The 16,568-nt window shown below is 48.4% G+C and overlaps 1 protein-coding gene across 3 annotated transcripts in view; it reads left to right on the forward strand.

Moving 5' to 3' along the window:
• AGPAT4 (1-acylglycerol-3-phosphate O-acyltransferase 4) overlaps window positions 1–16,568 on the forward strand; it is a 127,221-nt gene that overhangs the window by 48,642 nt on the left and 62,011 nt on the right. The window lies entirely within an intron of this gene.

The raw sequence follows: 16,568 nt of genomic DNA on the forward strand, positions 1-16,568 counted from the left end.
TTTCCAACTTTACAATCCCAACAGCCCAGGCAAGCTGACAAATTCACCTTCTTAACTTACATTCATGCACAGATGCCCAGGCCTCAACCTGTCTCCAGAACTAAGAAAACATGCTAATGTTCACCGTTGGCTCCCTGTGGCTGATCCCAGGCCACGGACAAGAAACATTACGGTTGTGTGCACTCCCACGCGTTACTGTTTTACTGAGCCTGCCTCTTATCGTATGAATCTGCCACTTTTCATTTCAGAAGGAGTCTCTTTTGACAGACACTCTCACGTGATGTTTTAGTTTGAACGTCCTGACGGCTAATCATCTGCGTTTTGTAAAATGGCCTTCACGTGTGTTGCTTTTTCTAAAGCTGTGTAAATCCAACAGTAATTTTTTAAAAATTTTTAAAATGTTTTATTTATTTCTAGGGGAGAGAGAGAGAGAGAGAGAGAGAGCGTGAGCAGGGGAGGGTCAGAGAGAGAGGGAGTCACAGACTCTGAAACAGGCTCCAGGCTCTGAGCTGGCAGTCAGCACAGAGCCCGACGCGGGGCTCAAACCCACGAACCGCGAGATCATGACCTAAGCGAAAGTCGGACGCTTAACCGACTAAGCCACCCAGGCGCCCCCAACAGTAATTTTTTTTAACGTGAGGTTTTTGTTTGGAGGGCGAGTGTGTCTGGCTGGTGTTGCCTTGGAGGTCGTTTGCATGCTATTCTCATAATTGTTTAGGCCAAGGCTGGACTAGATTCGACAGTTCCTGGCTGGGATGTGCGAGTGGAAATAATCTTTCATGTCACTGCATCAAAATAATATGTGAGATGCTTATGATTATTCTCTTGGAATAAAAGAGGGGATTACCACCTGGAAGGAGTGAGGAGTGTCTTCCAGCAAAGGAACTGACAGGTGTACGGTACCAACCAGTGGTTAGTATGTGACTAAGGACCTGAAGACTTAATTAGGCACCTCTGACTCAGTCCCGCCATTTGGGAAGCCCATGCTGGCTCCTTCCCTCAAACCCTGGAAAGATGAGTCACTCTCTTCCCTAGGATTCCTGGGCATTTGTCTCTGTCTTAATTTCCCTCATTGCCGTGGGGGATGTGAACTTCCTGGGGGCAGTGAGGTTTGATGATGAATCTCCCCCCCCACCCCCCCTTGGGGCCAGCAGCCAGCAGTCTCCTATCACAGAGCAAGAACCCTCTCTGTGAAGGTCATATGGATATGCTAGGGGACCCACCGCCCCAGGCCTGGAGTTAGCCACTGCTTATGGGGACCACCCTGCTTGACCCTGAATATAGTTTTATGTAGCCTACAGGTGTGGGCAATCAGAAGACTCGGATGTACTCATTGCATTTCTTTGTTCTCATTTCATAGTTATTGAAGGAGCCCAAACCTATTAAAATAAAAAATCTTAACTTTTAATTTTATTTTTGAGAGAGAAACAGAGCACAAGAAGCAGGGGAGGGTCAAAGAGAGAGGGAGACACAGAATCTGAAGCAGGCTCAGAGCAGACTCTGAGCTGTCAGCACAGAGCCCGATGCAGGGCTTGAACTCACAAACCATGAGATCATTACCTGAGCCGAAGTCAGATGCTTAACTGACTGAGCCCCCCAGGCGCCCCTAGAACTAGTCCAGTTTAATAAACCTAAGTAAAACACACCTGAGGGAATAGAAGAGTGTGTTACTCATTCCTAAGTCATATGGGAGAGACCTAAGCACTGTAGGATTTTAGTGAGTATAGTCTGGACAAGCCTAGAAAGGGAATGATGTCAGCCGGACCTTGGAGAACAGGGACCCCAGGTGAGGAGAGGGACAGAGGACCTGTGTTTCGGGACCCCCTCCCCCCCAGCTCCAGTGCCTGGCCCAAGCTGAGTCAGAGCCCATCAGCTCTCTAACCCGTAGAGCACAGCGTCACCCAAGACAGCTGCTGCAATGTCAGCAATTTTCCCGGTCAGTTAACTGCAGCCGTCACAAACTCACAATAGGTTATATCATAAAACAAAGGTAATAAATACACAAAACCGGTGGCTCCCTAGTTTGTTGCATTTTACTATTATGTCAGCCCCATGCATATGGTAAAAATGCTACATACCTCTGCATTCACTGGTTACAAATTGGCAGTTTGATATCAAGCACAGAGGGAGTATTTACACCACAGAAGTCGGCAATGCTATACATTAAGGCTGCCCCCCCCGCCCCCCCAAGAACTGGTTGTTAAGCATTTTCCAGCACACCGCTGTCTTCACTGTCACTCTGGACGGGGAAGATTACTGAAGTGATCTTGTCCAAGTCACATGCCCACCACTGAGGGTTCACCTCTATTACTGGAAGAAAGGAGGACCCGGCTGGTCAAAGAGAGCAGCCAGCACAGACTGCACCGAGTGATGGACGCGTGGACACTTAGAGGTCTTGGTAGGTGTCCCCTTAGCACAGGCTCTGGACCAAGAGGTGAGCAGGGAGGGGGACCAAAATGACAAGCTTGAAACCCAACCACGACTTCATGGGGGTCACGTAGGGAGCAGGCAGAATCGGCCATGCCAAGAGCTGTGCTGAGTGCCCTGGGGTGGCCCCTGGCCAGGGAGCCTCCTGGCTGGGCTGGAAGGGAGGCTGTTGGCTGCACTCTGTTCCAAGGCTGTGGATCATTCTTCACTGGAAATCTCCATGTGCCAAGTAGAGCAGATGTCCCTGCCAGGCCATTGCTTTCACCAGGACCGTTTGGATGCTCATAAATAGGCGATTACTCGCGTACAATGTATATCTTTAAGCAGAAAGTAACAGATGATAGCCCTCTGTCTCCCAGCTAGAGGCAGGATTCATGAGACAGGAGGTAAGATGAACTGAAGCACCTTCACGTTGGGTTAGCACGCGCATGCTTGGCCCCCCAGGAAGATGCGGGGAAAGGCTTCCATCCTGGGCGTGGTGTCGGCATCGCTGTAATGAGCTTTGAACAGAGGATCCCCCCCGACCCCGAGCCCTCCCCTAGTGCATCCTTCACCTGACACCCCTTACGTTTTTGGAAACCACACTCAAACAATGCAATGCCCTTCAATTTGTTTCGGTAAACATTTATTGGGCACCTACTGTTAGCACGTTTCAGGCATTGTGCTCTAGGTGCTGGGTGCCCAGAGATGCCTGGGACCCAGGTTCTGGCCTGAGGGGTCTCATGCCCCCCCACCTCTGGCCTCCACTGCATTTCCCGCCCTCAGCTCGGTGCCTCGGCTTCCTAGCAAACGGCCGCATTTTCCTCGGCACTCCTGTCGCTGTGGGTCTCCACACCTGTGCTTGCCCTGCTCTGTGCCTCCTTGTTCCCTCTGCTCATCGCTCAGAAGTGTTGTGAGTCAGCCCAGAGCCGTGCTGCGCCCAGAAGGAAATCCTGACCGGGCAGCCTGGGGGCAAAGCACAGCGCATCGTGGGGACGGTATCAGCAGGTGGGAGGTGAGGCCAAATCAACGCAGAAGGGAAGCCCACGTTCTGGGAGGGGGGGAAGTTAAGGCGGGAGGTGGAGTCACTCAGGAAGTATCCTGAAAAGAGGGAGTTGGGGTACCAGACGCTGCCCAAGCATTTTTGGAGCTTCGATGAGTAGCGCAAAGTGGGTGTGTGGGGAAGGAGGGGTGCGTGGAAACCATTTGAGCAGATGGAACAGCCTGAGAGTTCACGAAGGCAGGGGTACGGGTCGTCTGCCCCCCTGATGCAAGAAGGTTGCCAATTTCACAGGGGCCCCTGAGGACAGAGGCTGGCGACGGGGTGGCCTTTCCACCTCACAGCTTTTTTCCAAGAGCCCTGAGAGCATCGCGCTTTGTTTCCCTCGTCCGTTAGCTTATTCTCACCCCAGCCCACGACCCCAACATGGGGTCAGGACTCTCTGAGGTGGGCATCAGCATCTAGTCTTTGGGTGTAAGCGTGTTACAGTCTCTTCTTTGTTGGATGCGAAGCCCCCTCGGCAGATCTGGAGACGCACGAGCTCTCGACAGCCTCACGAATTTGGCTTTAGTTGAATGTCATTTTCTGTTTGTTTTCTGTAATCCCTGTCAGCAGGACATGGAGCAGCAGAGAGAGGCAGGCTTGTCTGAACTGCAGCAGCTCCCCAGCTCTGGGGGCTGGGAAAGGCTGACAGCCCTTTGGGGAAGGGTGCGTGCAGAGGTTTACCTGCAGACGTGATCAACTCCATTTTGTCTCCTCCATCCAATGTGATGTGTATGTTGAGTGATAATGCTGTATCAATCGTAAAGGAGTGGGTCCATATACCTAGAGGAGACGTTGTAGGAATGCCTGGGAGCTCAGTCAGTTAAGTGTCCAACTCTGGATTTCAGCTCAGGTCGTGATCTCAAGGTTCGTGAGTTCGAGCCCCACATCGGGCTCTGTGCTGACAGTGTGGAGCCCGCTTGGGATTCTCTCTTTCTCTCCCCCTCTGTCTCTGCCCCTCTCTCTCTATCCCTTCCCACCCTCAAAATAAATAAACTTAAAAATAAAAAGGACATTATAGTGGATTGGTGTTGAGACTTTTAGAGTTTGACCACCAATAGGAACCTGGGGATTTGTGTTGCTGAGGTGTGTGAGAGCTTTCTACCGGGTGGTTCAAGCAATGCGCCTCTTCTCTCTGGTAAACATCTCTACCTCATGTGTGTGCTTGAGTCCAGGACATGAAAGACTAGGATGTTTAAGGTTCACAAAGAACTTGTTACGGGTTAAAATACAGTTTCTGCCTTTATGTCTCTGTGCCAGAGAGGCAGACCCGAGAGACACACTCATGTGAAGGAACTAGAATATTTCCGTGTGAGTTGCAGGAGCCCGCCTGGGCTGAGTCATGGTCATTGGGTCTTTATGTATATCGTGCAGATTCACGCGTGTGCCAAGTAGCCGAGAAGGAAGGAGCTGTGACCCCCAGGAGCCGGAGATCCGACACAATCTGCCCACTGGGTCGGGCAGACATTTCAACTAGATATATGGAAACTCACGTCTGGCAATGCAAAGCTTAGGCATATCTGCAGGGGCGGGCCCCTAAGTTAAATAGGATTAGCGTGGCCTGTCGAATCCTGAAGACTCTCTTAATACTAGTATTAAACTTGTAGAAATGAGAGGTTGTCTGAAGATATTCCCTTTGGGGGATTTAAGTCCGTATTTAAAATCCTGTAGTGAGGCCACAGTGGTAGCCTCACTAAGGGAACGATTGTTACTATGAAGTGGGATGCGAACCCAGTTTTGGCGGCTGCGGTGAGCTGGCCCTGATGCCTTTATCTCCGTCTTAGCTGAGGAAGCTGGTGCGACAGGTGTGGGAGCCTCCAAAAGTGTCAGTTTGAAAGACACCAACTTGCGGTCCAACCCGATACGGTTTGAAATCCTGAACTTTAGCAGGCGCTTTCCCAGGGGGGATTCTGACGGGTGGGCGCGGGCACCAGGCACATCACTGCCGGCCCGGGAACTGAATGGTGTTTGGCAGCCCCGCCGAGGCCTGGTTAGCCAGAAATGGGGCTGATGGACTTCTTCCAATGCATAAATAGGGAAACAGAGAGCGAAGTAGAGAAGTGACTTCCGCCCATGTTCCGTTCCCCTCAGGCAGATGCCCAATGACCCAGTGACCTCCAGGACCCAGTCTGGCCAGGCTGGTTCAGTGTCTGCCTCCACGAGGCTGCTCAGAGGCCCCCAGGGTTGCATTACCGGACCCCCATCAGTTCTTGCCTTAGCTAGTTTCCAGGCTTCCACCTGTTTCTTTCCGTCCCAGCTGTCACCCGAGGGATTGAACCTGCCCCTCGCCCTGTTCTGCCTCCTGGCATTTCTGTTCTTCGGCACATCCGTGTCTGGCCTCCAACTCTTCACCTGTATTTGAGCCTTGATTGGCATCACTAATCCAATCAACAAACGTTTGTTGAGCACCTGCTCCCGCGGCCCACCATCCGGGGAGCCGGGCAGACCACTGAAGACGTTCCCGCTCCCTTGGGGCTTCCGTCCCTGTGGGCATGGCTGCTGACCCTCCGGGAGCCGACTAGCCTCTGATGCGGGGTTCTGCATCGGGGAGGCCCCCAAACCCAGCCCCCCGCTCTCTGGCCCCACCCTGCCCCGACCACTTGCAGGTCTAAATTCCAGGTCTCTCCCGGCCTGAGCTTCCAGACCCGCCCTGTTCTGCTGGCCCCAGCTCCTCAGTGTGTGTGAGACTGGGTGCCCACTATCAAAAATTCCATCTTCTTTCTGCCTTTGTTAAAATCATTAACATATTTGGGGCGCCTGGGTGGCTCAGTCGGTTATGCTTCCGACCTCGGCTCAGGACAGGATGTCACAGTCTGCTGGTCTGAGCCCCTCGTCGGGCTCTGTGCTGACAGCTGAGCCTGGAGCCTGTTTGCGATTCTGTGTCCCTCTACCCCTCTTCCACTCTCTCTCTCTCTCTCTCTTTCTCATACATACAAAATAAACATTTAAAACATTTTTAAAAACATCATTAACATATTTTATGGCTAAATTTGTGCAAACTTTTTCTAGGGGCTTGGTGACGCTTTCCTTATAAATGAGCGCTGTTTAAGCGCGTTGATCCAGCCGCGGTAGGCACTGGATCACCAGCTGTGGGAGACGTTGATGTGAGCTGTTGGATGGACTCCAGCACAGCAGAGGAGCGAACAAGACAGTCACGCCTGGGCCATCGCGTCTGGGCGAGGCTTGGGGTTTCTGATCGTGCCTTTCTGCTGAGCTGAGTTGATCTCCAGAGGGAGAGAGCGCCATCCACACATCAGCTTGCCACTCCCCTGGGCACTGCATCTCAGTAAAGCACCACTCTGCCCTCTCATCACCAGGCTTCACGCTGATTTATGGGCAGCCCAACGTTTCCCCATTTGGCTTGCATTTCTGTCTCCTTGAGGAAGCCAGCCTTCCCCGGGGGGATGAACGCGTGTCTCCCAGTAATTGACACACGGGGCAGTGGCGCTGTTTACAGGGGTCTCTCCCAGCGCTGCGCGCCCACGCCACTTCGGTTCCCCACGGCGGTTCCGATCACACGTTTTGTCTGATTACCAACCACTCTTTCCCGTTGGGCGGTGTCGCGTTTCGTTTGGCTTCTATTTGATTGTTACAAATTACAAATTCATGGAATTCAAATTCACTTTGTACCTTATGTAAATACTTGGAAAAGAACTCTTTATTTAAACCAATCAGCCTCAGATCATTTCCTTTTGAGCACATATAATTATTTTCCATGTCTCCCCACCTTTTTCTTTGGCTATGACTCTTGAAAATCTAAGTGATGAATGATAGCGACTTTTTCAACCAAGTTGTTCATTGCAGGTACTTAGGTTATTGTCGATTTAGGCGAATTCTAACGTGGCCCCCCAGAGATAGGAATTGCTGTGTGCCTTATTGGATTTTGTCTTAAAGTTTGTGAGTGCTGTGAAGAAAAATAAAACCTGACTCAGATCTGTGGATGTCAGTACCATCTGGCGTGTGTGCATTGTGTACATGTGTGTACAGGGGTGTGTGTGTGCATGTATGTTGCATGAGCTGTTGACAACAAAGGACTCCAAGGCTGAAACAAAGAGAAGCGTCATTACAGAGATGATAAGCACACCAGAGCGCTGTGAGGGGAAGTCCACGGAGGAAACGTCCTGAGAGATTTGTCCGCATCCCAACCAGCTTACTCTCCAGTACAACGGGGTTTTCCTTGCTAGCTAATGTTCATGTAAAAAAAGGACTGAAATGTAAACTGTATACTTGGTTTTCAGAAAACCTGTCTTTTTAAACTGAGTTTCCTCCTTGATAGGATCAGAACTCAGCCTCACCTTGTTTTGAACAAGACTAACGGGCCTTTGAGTTAGGGGGACATTTAAAAGCTCACAAAAAGACTGCTGATCTTGCATCTGGTTCTCATTCTTCTACCTCTGGTAAGAATATATAGAATAAAACACCTCCAGGTAGGGGCGCCTGGGGAGGGGCTCAGTTGGTTAAGTGTCAGACTCCTGATTTTGCTCAGGTCATGCTCATGGTTCATGGAATCAAGCCCTGCATTAGGCTGTGTGCTAACAGTGCGGAGCCTGCTTAAGAATCTCTCTACCCCCGTCTGTCTGCCCCTCCCCTACTTGCTCTCTCTCTGTCTCAAAATAAATAAACATTAAAAAAATGTTTTTTAGGGGTGCCTGGGTGGCTTAGTCGGTTGAGCGTCCGACTTTCAATTAGGGCATGATCTCGCGGTTCGTGGGTTCGGGCCCCGCGTCGGGCTCTGTGCTGACTGCCAGCTCAGAGCCTGGAGCCTGTTTCAGTCTGTGACTCCCTCTCTCTCTGACCCTCCCCTGCTCACGCTGTCTCTCTCTCTGTCTCCTAGAAATAAATAAACATTTAAAAAAAAAAGTTTTTTAAATGCCTCAGGGCATCCCTCAGGTGATTCTGAATCCACATCTCTCAGTTGGGAGCTCCTCCTACACAAGCCACATACCCTAACCCTAACCCTAACCCTAACCCTAACCCTAACCCTAACCCTAACCCTAACCCTAACCCTAACCCTAACCCTTAGCTGCTTTTCCTAGCGCTTTCTTTGCTCAGCCCATGGGCTGCCATTTTGGCTTTTGGTGACTTTCCATCTCCCTTGCTCTTCACTACCTCTGCATTCCCCTGATACTATTCCACCATTTCTTTCCTTTTTTTTTTTTTAAGAAGAGGAATATAATTTTCTTAAATACTAATTTATTTATTTTTTATGTTCATTGTTAATGGTTTCTGTCTCCTTGACCTACGCCACCTACCTCTCTCCTCACTCTACACCCCACCTACCCCTCACATCACTGGAACTTGAGCTTATTGTAGGGACTTCTGTCTAGAGTTCACATATGTATTCCAACTCTACAGAGCAGTGCTTTGCACTAGCAGCACCAATAAATATTTGTTGAAAGAATTAATTCATTGCCTTATACTTGTTTGATCTTCTCACTGAATGTGTTTACCCAGCTTTGCAGCATCTTCCTGGCATAGGCCAGTGCCGTGAATGACAGTTGGTACCAAAACAGCCCGGAGGCTAATCATGTGACCCAGGAGGTTTTTGTTCTGTTCTGTTCTGTTCTGTTTTGTTTCCCTTGGATCCACCCAGAGTGAGGCAGGGTCTGGGTACTCACTGGAGAACAGATGGGCACAAACCAGTGTACCAGGAGCAAGAGGGGCTTTTATCTCTTCCATGACTGAGTCTATTGACACTTTTAAGCAGCCAAAGACATTTTAGCAATTTTGCCTCCAGGAGATTTCTAGAATCACTAATGGATTGCTCACTCTTCTTTGCAGAAGAGAGATGGACTCAGCCTGCATAGATTTTGTGGAAACATGAGACTCTTAAATTCATGTCTGCATTGGAAATGGTGCCTGGATAATAGCTTTATACTTTCTAGGGACCTGGGAATTCCTTGGAATGTTCCACTGAGTAACCAGAAGGACTACTTTTCTGCCTTATTTTTCTCTCTGTTGTTCCAGTTGGAATTTCTGTTGTTCTGCCCTTGACGTCACGGATTCTTTCCTCTGCTTCTGTTCTGCTGGGTCCAACCACTGACTTTGTTGTTTTGTTGTTGCTTATCAAATTCCAAAACTTCCATTTGGTTCTGCTTTGCATCTTCTATTTATTTGTCGAGACTTTCTACTTTTCATTTACTCCAAGTGTGTTCACACTTACTCGTTGAAGGGTTTCGAGCATGGCCGTTTTATTTATTTATTTATTTTATTAAAAAAAATTTTTTTAATGTTTTATTTATTTCTGAGAGAGACACAGCATGAGCAGGGGAGGGTCAGAGAGAGAGGAAGACACAGAATCTGAAATAGGCTCCAGGCTCTGAGCTGGCTGTCAGCACAGAGCCTGACGCGGGGCTCGAACCCACCAACCATGAGATCATGACCTGAGCTGTCGGACGCTTGACCAACTGAGTCACCCAGGCGCCCTGAGCATGGCCATTTTAAAACTCTTGTCACATAAGCCCGACATCTATAGCATCTCAGTGTTGACAAGCGTCACTTGCCTCTCCTCATTCAAGTTGAGACTTTCTTGGTGAAGAAATTCACCAAGAAATTCACATACGGTGAATTTTCAATTCTATCCTGGACATTTAGAGTGTGATGTATTGAGACTCTGGATCTTCTTTAAACCTGTTTTAGCAGGTTTCCTCTGACACTGTGTTAGTGGGGGAAGAGCTGCCACCTTGCCACTGCTCAGCAAGGGTGACTCTTTGCTGTTCTTCCACTGATGCCCTGGAGGGAAGGGTTCCTTGCTAGCTCTGGGCAAAGGTGGGAGTTCAGACTTCCCACCAGGCCTCCACTGATAGCACCCGGGCTGGGAGAGGAAGGTCTGCCTTGTCACATGGATGGCTCAAAGGCCAGTGGAGGGTGGTGAAAGTCCCAGCTCCCCAATATCAGCCTTCCCAGAACCACCTAGCAGGTCGGGGAGTTGGAGAGGAATGTTTCATTACAGCCTGAAAATGGTTCCTTGGCCCACCCACCACCGCACCCTTCCTGAAATGAATCAGGGTAGAGCTACGGTTTTATCCCTAATGTTTAGTTGGAGTAGGGTGGTTAATGTCTTATAGACTGTCTTACAGACTGCCTTTTCCCTCATCCTTTAGCTAGAAAGAGGATGCTTTTGGGATGCCTGGGTGACTCAGTCAGTTAAGTGTCCGACCTCAATTTAGGTCATGATCTCATGGTTTGTGGTTTTGAGTCCTGCGTCGGGCTCTGTGCTGACAGCTCTGGGCCTGGAGCCTGCTTCAGATTCTGTGTCTCCCTCTCTCTCTGCCCCGCCCCACTTGTGCACTCTCTCTCTCTCTCTTTTTCTCAAATATAAATACAAACATTAAAAGGAAGGAAGGAAGGAGGGAGGCTTTGGGTGGGGATGGGGAGATGCGAGGGGAGGGTGGCGTTTTTCATCTGCATCCCACTGGCATTTCCAGGTTGCCAACACCTACGACACCCAGTCGGGGATCTATGAAAATGCCTACGTAAACACCAGGGAACTCTGATCCTGAGGTGGTCCCTGCCTTTTTCTCTCCACCTTTCAGTCTTCACATCCCCCTTCTCTAGATAACGCCCTGAACAAGTGTGTCCATTCCATCTTGTCCCACAGCCAGAAGTCTGGAAGGACTATGTTAATGTCCTACTTTAGAAGAAACACCTTGGAAAAGGAGACCAACGAAGAATAGAGTTTTATGTCCGCACACTTTTTGTTGTGTAACTTCAACTCTTACAAAGCTTCTTTTCTCCTCTCTAATCTAGTCCTGAAATTTGATTTCACTTCCACTCTGTTTTGATTTTTTTGCGATCTGCTGATAGGAAGATTCATGCTGCCTCTTCCCCACCCTCACCACTAGAAGGGCTATTGCTTCGTGCTTCAGAACCAGGTTTCCATCTAGTTGATCTTCATGCGAGTGGGGATGTCTTGAGTAGAAATAAGCTGGATACATGGTTAGTCACCTGATTAGATGTGCTTCAAAGCCTGTGTTTGAGTGTTTGCTCTTTTAAGTTTTTGACTTTCAAGTGTCCCCTTTGGCCATTCTTGAGAGTGCCTGAGTTATTGACCAAAGCCGATGCAGGAAGAGAATGCTCTAACCTCAGCATCGGGAAACAGGCGGAAGGAGACACGGGTGCCCTTGCTCCAGGGGACACAGGAGTGCCCTTGATTCCTCTTTGCACTGCCTCTGGCCACTGGCGTCACCGCCTCAGTTTCTCTGGCGGAGCCTGGAGAGCTGCTTGGCATGGGACCTGGAGGTCAGTGAGACACGCATGCCCACTGTTGGAGGTTGGGCAGCCTGGAGGGGGCAGGTGGAAGGTATATGTTTTAGGAACGGTCATGCCAGTGAATCATGACTTGCTTGACCCCGGGCAGGTCGGCAGTGCGGTGCTCCTCGCGCTTGCCTTAAAACCCTCCTGGGCGCACCATTCCATGGAAGGCCGTCGACCTTCCTCTGCCCCTGTATCAAACTCCTCTTGCTCAGTCGCCAGTGGTGAGGTTGAGCCTGGTGCCATGTTTGCTTCCCCTCCAGCGCTTTGTTATCAATAGTGCTGCACAGGCATATATACCAGGTATACTTTGAAATTTGATCATCTTTCAAATATGGGGGGGTCCTGCCTTGTCTTTTTTCTTTTAACAACAACTCACTTATTTCTATAGCGGATTCTGAAGTAGTTACAACACAGTACAATTGTGGGGAGGCCGGAAGGAATGAAAAGGCATTCGAAGCTTTACTTCTCTACAAGCATGTGTTTAATCCGGGGAAGGGGTGGGAATCCGGCTTCTGTTACATCAGAGTCTACCTGTGTCTATTATACTTGACACTACAGTATGCAAATTCTTCAAATTTGAAGGAACATCCTTTTTTTTTTTTTTTTTTTTAAATGGCTGCTGGTGACAGACAACTGTAGATCAGTTTTGATTGACATTTTGTTTGCTCTTTTAGATTGAATTAGCATTTGTAAAATTTAGGAGAGTTAAACTTAATCATGACATAATGAGATAATGAGAACCGAAGGCTGTTTCTAGATAATTGTCTTGGCAGGGTAAATATAGAAGGAAAAGGAAATTTTGGTTGGGGATTAAGTAGTAGCTGAAGTCTTTACCTTCAAGCCTGGCGCCAGTTATAAACTTGGGTATATGAATATTAAATTGAAGGCATTCATTGTTATTAAATCCAATAAAATAATAAATAAAGGCACTGGCTCAAACGAATTCAAGCTTCTATCCAGACCAACTTAAAGACCATTTTCTCAAATATCACGTATGTTTAAAACATATTCTAGGGGCTCCTGGGTGGCTCAGTTGGTTAAGTGTCCGACTTCAGCTCAGGTCATGATCTTGCAGTTTGTGGGTTCGAGCCCCATGTTGGCCTCTGTGCTGACAGCTTGGAGCCTGGAGCCTGCTTTGGATTCTCTGTCTCCCTCTCTCTGCCCCTACCCCATTCATGCTTGGTCTCTCCCTGTCTCTTAAAATAAATAAAAACATTAAAAAATTTTTTTTAATGTATTCTACATTTATGTAGAAAGACCTACAAATGTTAAACAACACATGATTCCCTTTGTATACATTTATTAAAATGAGGGTTAAATGCATTCAATTCCTCTGAATGCAACTGAGAAAAATATTTAATTAAAAAAATTTTTTTGTTTATTTTGAGAGAGAGAGACATAGCACACATGTACACATGCGAATTGGTAAAGGACGGAGAGAGGGAGAGAGAATTTAAATGCCCGGATTAAATGCCCACTGTGAGCCAATGCAGGGCTGCATCTCACGAACTGTGAGATCATGACCTGAGCCAAAATCAAGCGTCGGATGCTGAACTGACTGAGCCACCCAGGTACCCCTACAAATTCAATCTTTTAAAACACATCTTCCAGCCCATATATTTGGAATTGAGAAGGTAAAATCAATTCCAGAATCCTAAACTTGTTTTCCAAACATTTAACCTAGAATCAGAATTAAATGGAAGTTCCTTGAGGTGCCTGGGTGGCTCAGTCGGTGGAGTGCCCAACTTTGGCTCAGGACATGATCTCACAGGTTGTGAGTTCAAGCCCCATGTTGGGCTGTGTGCTGACAGCTCAGAGCATGGAGCCTGCTTTGGATTCTCTGTCTCCCTCTCTCTCTGCCCCTCTCCCACTTAGGCTCTGTCTCTCTCTGTCTCTCAAAAATAAATTTAAAAAAGAGGAAGTACCTTTTGACTTTGAGGCCATGTTTATAATCATTATTACTGTTCACTTATGCTAATGGTATGCAAGTCTTTGCTTGGAAGCGGGAGTCCCTGATTAAATGCTTTCAGGGTGAATCTAGAAGGTCAAAAGAAGGGCAGAATGAGAAGACAACAAAGCAACACTAACTCTGTGAGGGGCAGGGAGGTGGGCACGCAAGCTGGACAGGTAGATAGTGGTAACTCTGCTATAAGACTGCTGTCCAGTGGAGCTCATGAATTCCAGCTAAAGTGAGCTATTCTGCCACAATTCCATGAATTCTTTAAGTTTATTTTTGAGAGAGAGAGAGAAATAGGGCGAGTGAAAGCAGGGGAGGGACATAGAGAGGGGGACGGAAGATCCAAAGCAGGCTCTACACTGACAGCAGCGAGCCTAATGCAGGTCTGGAATTCATGAACCAGGAGATCATGCCCTGAGCTGAACTAACTGAGCAGCCCAGACACCCCACAATTCCATGAATTCTTATCCATTCATTATTCATTTAACAAACAATTTAAGCACCTATTACCTGTCCAGCACTATGCTGGGTGCTTTATAAGGAGTAGGACACAGCTCTGTGCCCTAGAAAAGCTTTCAGCCTAACAGTCTAATCGGGGGAGAGCGTGAGAGGGCGTAGACATTTATAATGCAGTTTGTTCCAGTTACTAAATGCCGTGTAACACAGAATCCCAAAACTTAGCAGTTTAAAACAGCCGTTCCGTTATGCCTGCCGATTCTCTGGGCTATGAAACTGTACAGTGGTCTGTGGGAGAGGCTATGCTCTCCTTCAGGATGTCTGGTTGTCAGTGGAAAGACTCCAGAGTTGGGGGCTAGAATGAATGGGAGATGTCTTACTTACTGGTCTAACGGTTTAATATTGGCTGTTGGCTGGGATCTTGGCTGGGGCTGGACCACTCTATCCACATTAAGTGGCCTTCCCTGTGGCATGGCAGCCTCCAGTAGGGTTTCTTAGCCAGTAGTTCAGGGCTCCGACATGACTGTCCTGTCCTAGCTCACAGGGCAAATGGTGTTCTGCCTTTTATGACCTCGTCTTGAAAGTCATATCTACTTCCACCATATTCTGTTGGTTATAAGTAAGTTAAGTAGCCCTCTCAGAATCAATGGCGGGGGGGGGGGGAATTTGGTTCTATCTTTTGATGCAGGAGTGACCCCATTCTAGAAGAGCATGGGGCATAGGAGATATTTCTGCAGCTCTTTGGAAAATTCAATCGGCTACAGGATGGTAATTTTTAAATATGTCTTTGACAATCCTTTCTACAAGAAGTGGGACCTAATTCTTCTAACTCTCAAATGCTGGCTGGACTTAGTGACTCCCTTCTAGCAAACTAAGTGGTGGAAATGAGGCTCTGTGAATTTTGAGTCATAAAAAGTGTAGCTTCTGCCCCTCTCTCTCCCTCCTTGCTCTCTCCACCCCTCCCTTTCCCCTCCTCCTTTTCCCCACTCCCCCTCCCTGCCCTGTTCTGGGAAGCCAGACACCACACTATGAAGACATTCATGTCGCCTGCGAATAGAATCAGGATCCGCAGCCAGCAGTCAACCTGCTGTGTGAGCACCCACCTTAGAGGCAGGTCCTCCAGCCCCAGTCAAGCCCCAGCTGAGACTGGACTAAGCCCAACCACTCAGCCCTGTCAGTCCTGAATAATGGCTGACCCCAGAGGCTGTCAGAGACAGTAAGTGTCTCTTGTAGGAACACTTTTGGGGTACACGTGTTACAAAATGATAAATAACCAATGCATCTAGTGCAATAAGTGTATAGGAGTGTGTGTTGGTGTATATAGGAGAGCCACCTTGCCTAGGCCTGCCGGGCCAGGAAGACTTCCTGGAGGAGGAAACATATGTTACAGGTCTTCAAAGGCTCAGACTGGGAATGGCAGGTTAATAAGAACCTGGGGATACCACCTACAAATAATGGAAATGGGAAAGAATTATGGATGAACAGTGACCAAAGTCTAACTAATTGTCTGTCAAATGGGGCCTTCCTCTTGGACCATTCAGAGACTGAAGAGAACTAATATATTCAAAGAGCCGAGAGCAGGGCCTGGCCCTAGTAGGGGTGCAGTAATTCACCTACCCCTCGCCCCCCAGGTCAGCTGACCATCACCCTGGAGTTGATAAAAAGCCCTAAACCCTAGGACTGAAGACCTAAGATTCTAGGTCTTAACATCTGTAGGTGGTACGTATGCCTACGGAAGCTTGAGAGGCCCTGCTACATAGGACAGACACCACCACCCCCGCCCCCCATAGGGCACCTGGCACCTCATAGGTAGAGCTCATGGTGGGGAAATCTAGATGACGGCCTTGGAAACCAGTGACTAATAAAAGAAGCAGAGAACCATCTTGCTGGGTTGTTACAATCGGCTTTCTTACTTCTATGTTCTATTTTTAACCTGAAGTACTCTTTGAGTAAAAGTAAAACTTTACAAAAAGGAAAATCAGTTCCTGTAATTTTCTCTTCTTTTGGTACTTCAACATCTCCCTTAGGACTGTGACGCTCATTAATCCAGTCCCAGGGCAAACTGTCATTTTTCCTTAATGACTTCCTAACCTTCGCCTTATCTGATTAGCTATAGAATTCAATCGGCCTTGAAAAGCCTCCAGTCCCTCCTTCCTTGCCTGCTTATTTTCTCCAGGAAGACCTGGAAGATCGATATGGTGGAGGAAGCCGAGCTGATCAATGGGACAAGCTTTCTTTTGTAACACTGCCTGGTTCATGACAACTTCCTCAGCCCTGCGGGTACCTTGGCGGCTGGCTAGAGAGTGAGGACAGGATGCCTCTGTCAGGAGCTGCTGCTGTCTTTTCTCTGCTCACAGAAGGGTCCTCCGGCTGGCGTAGCCCCGTGCTTACCAGTCCACAGGCTGGATGTGTTGTTTCCGTTGAAAGCAGTGACCTGATGTGACAGGGACT

Source organism: Hyaena hyaena, unplaced genomic scaffold, assembly GCF_003009895.1.
Source record: "Hyaena hyaena isolate Hyena2069 unplaced genomic scaffold, ASM300989v1 scaffold_1153, whole genome shotgun sequence".
Lineage (NCBI taxonomy): Eukaryota > Metazoa > Chordata > Mammalia > Carnivora > Hyaenidae > Hyaena > Hyaena hyaena.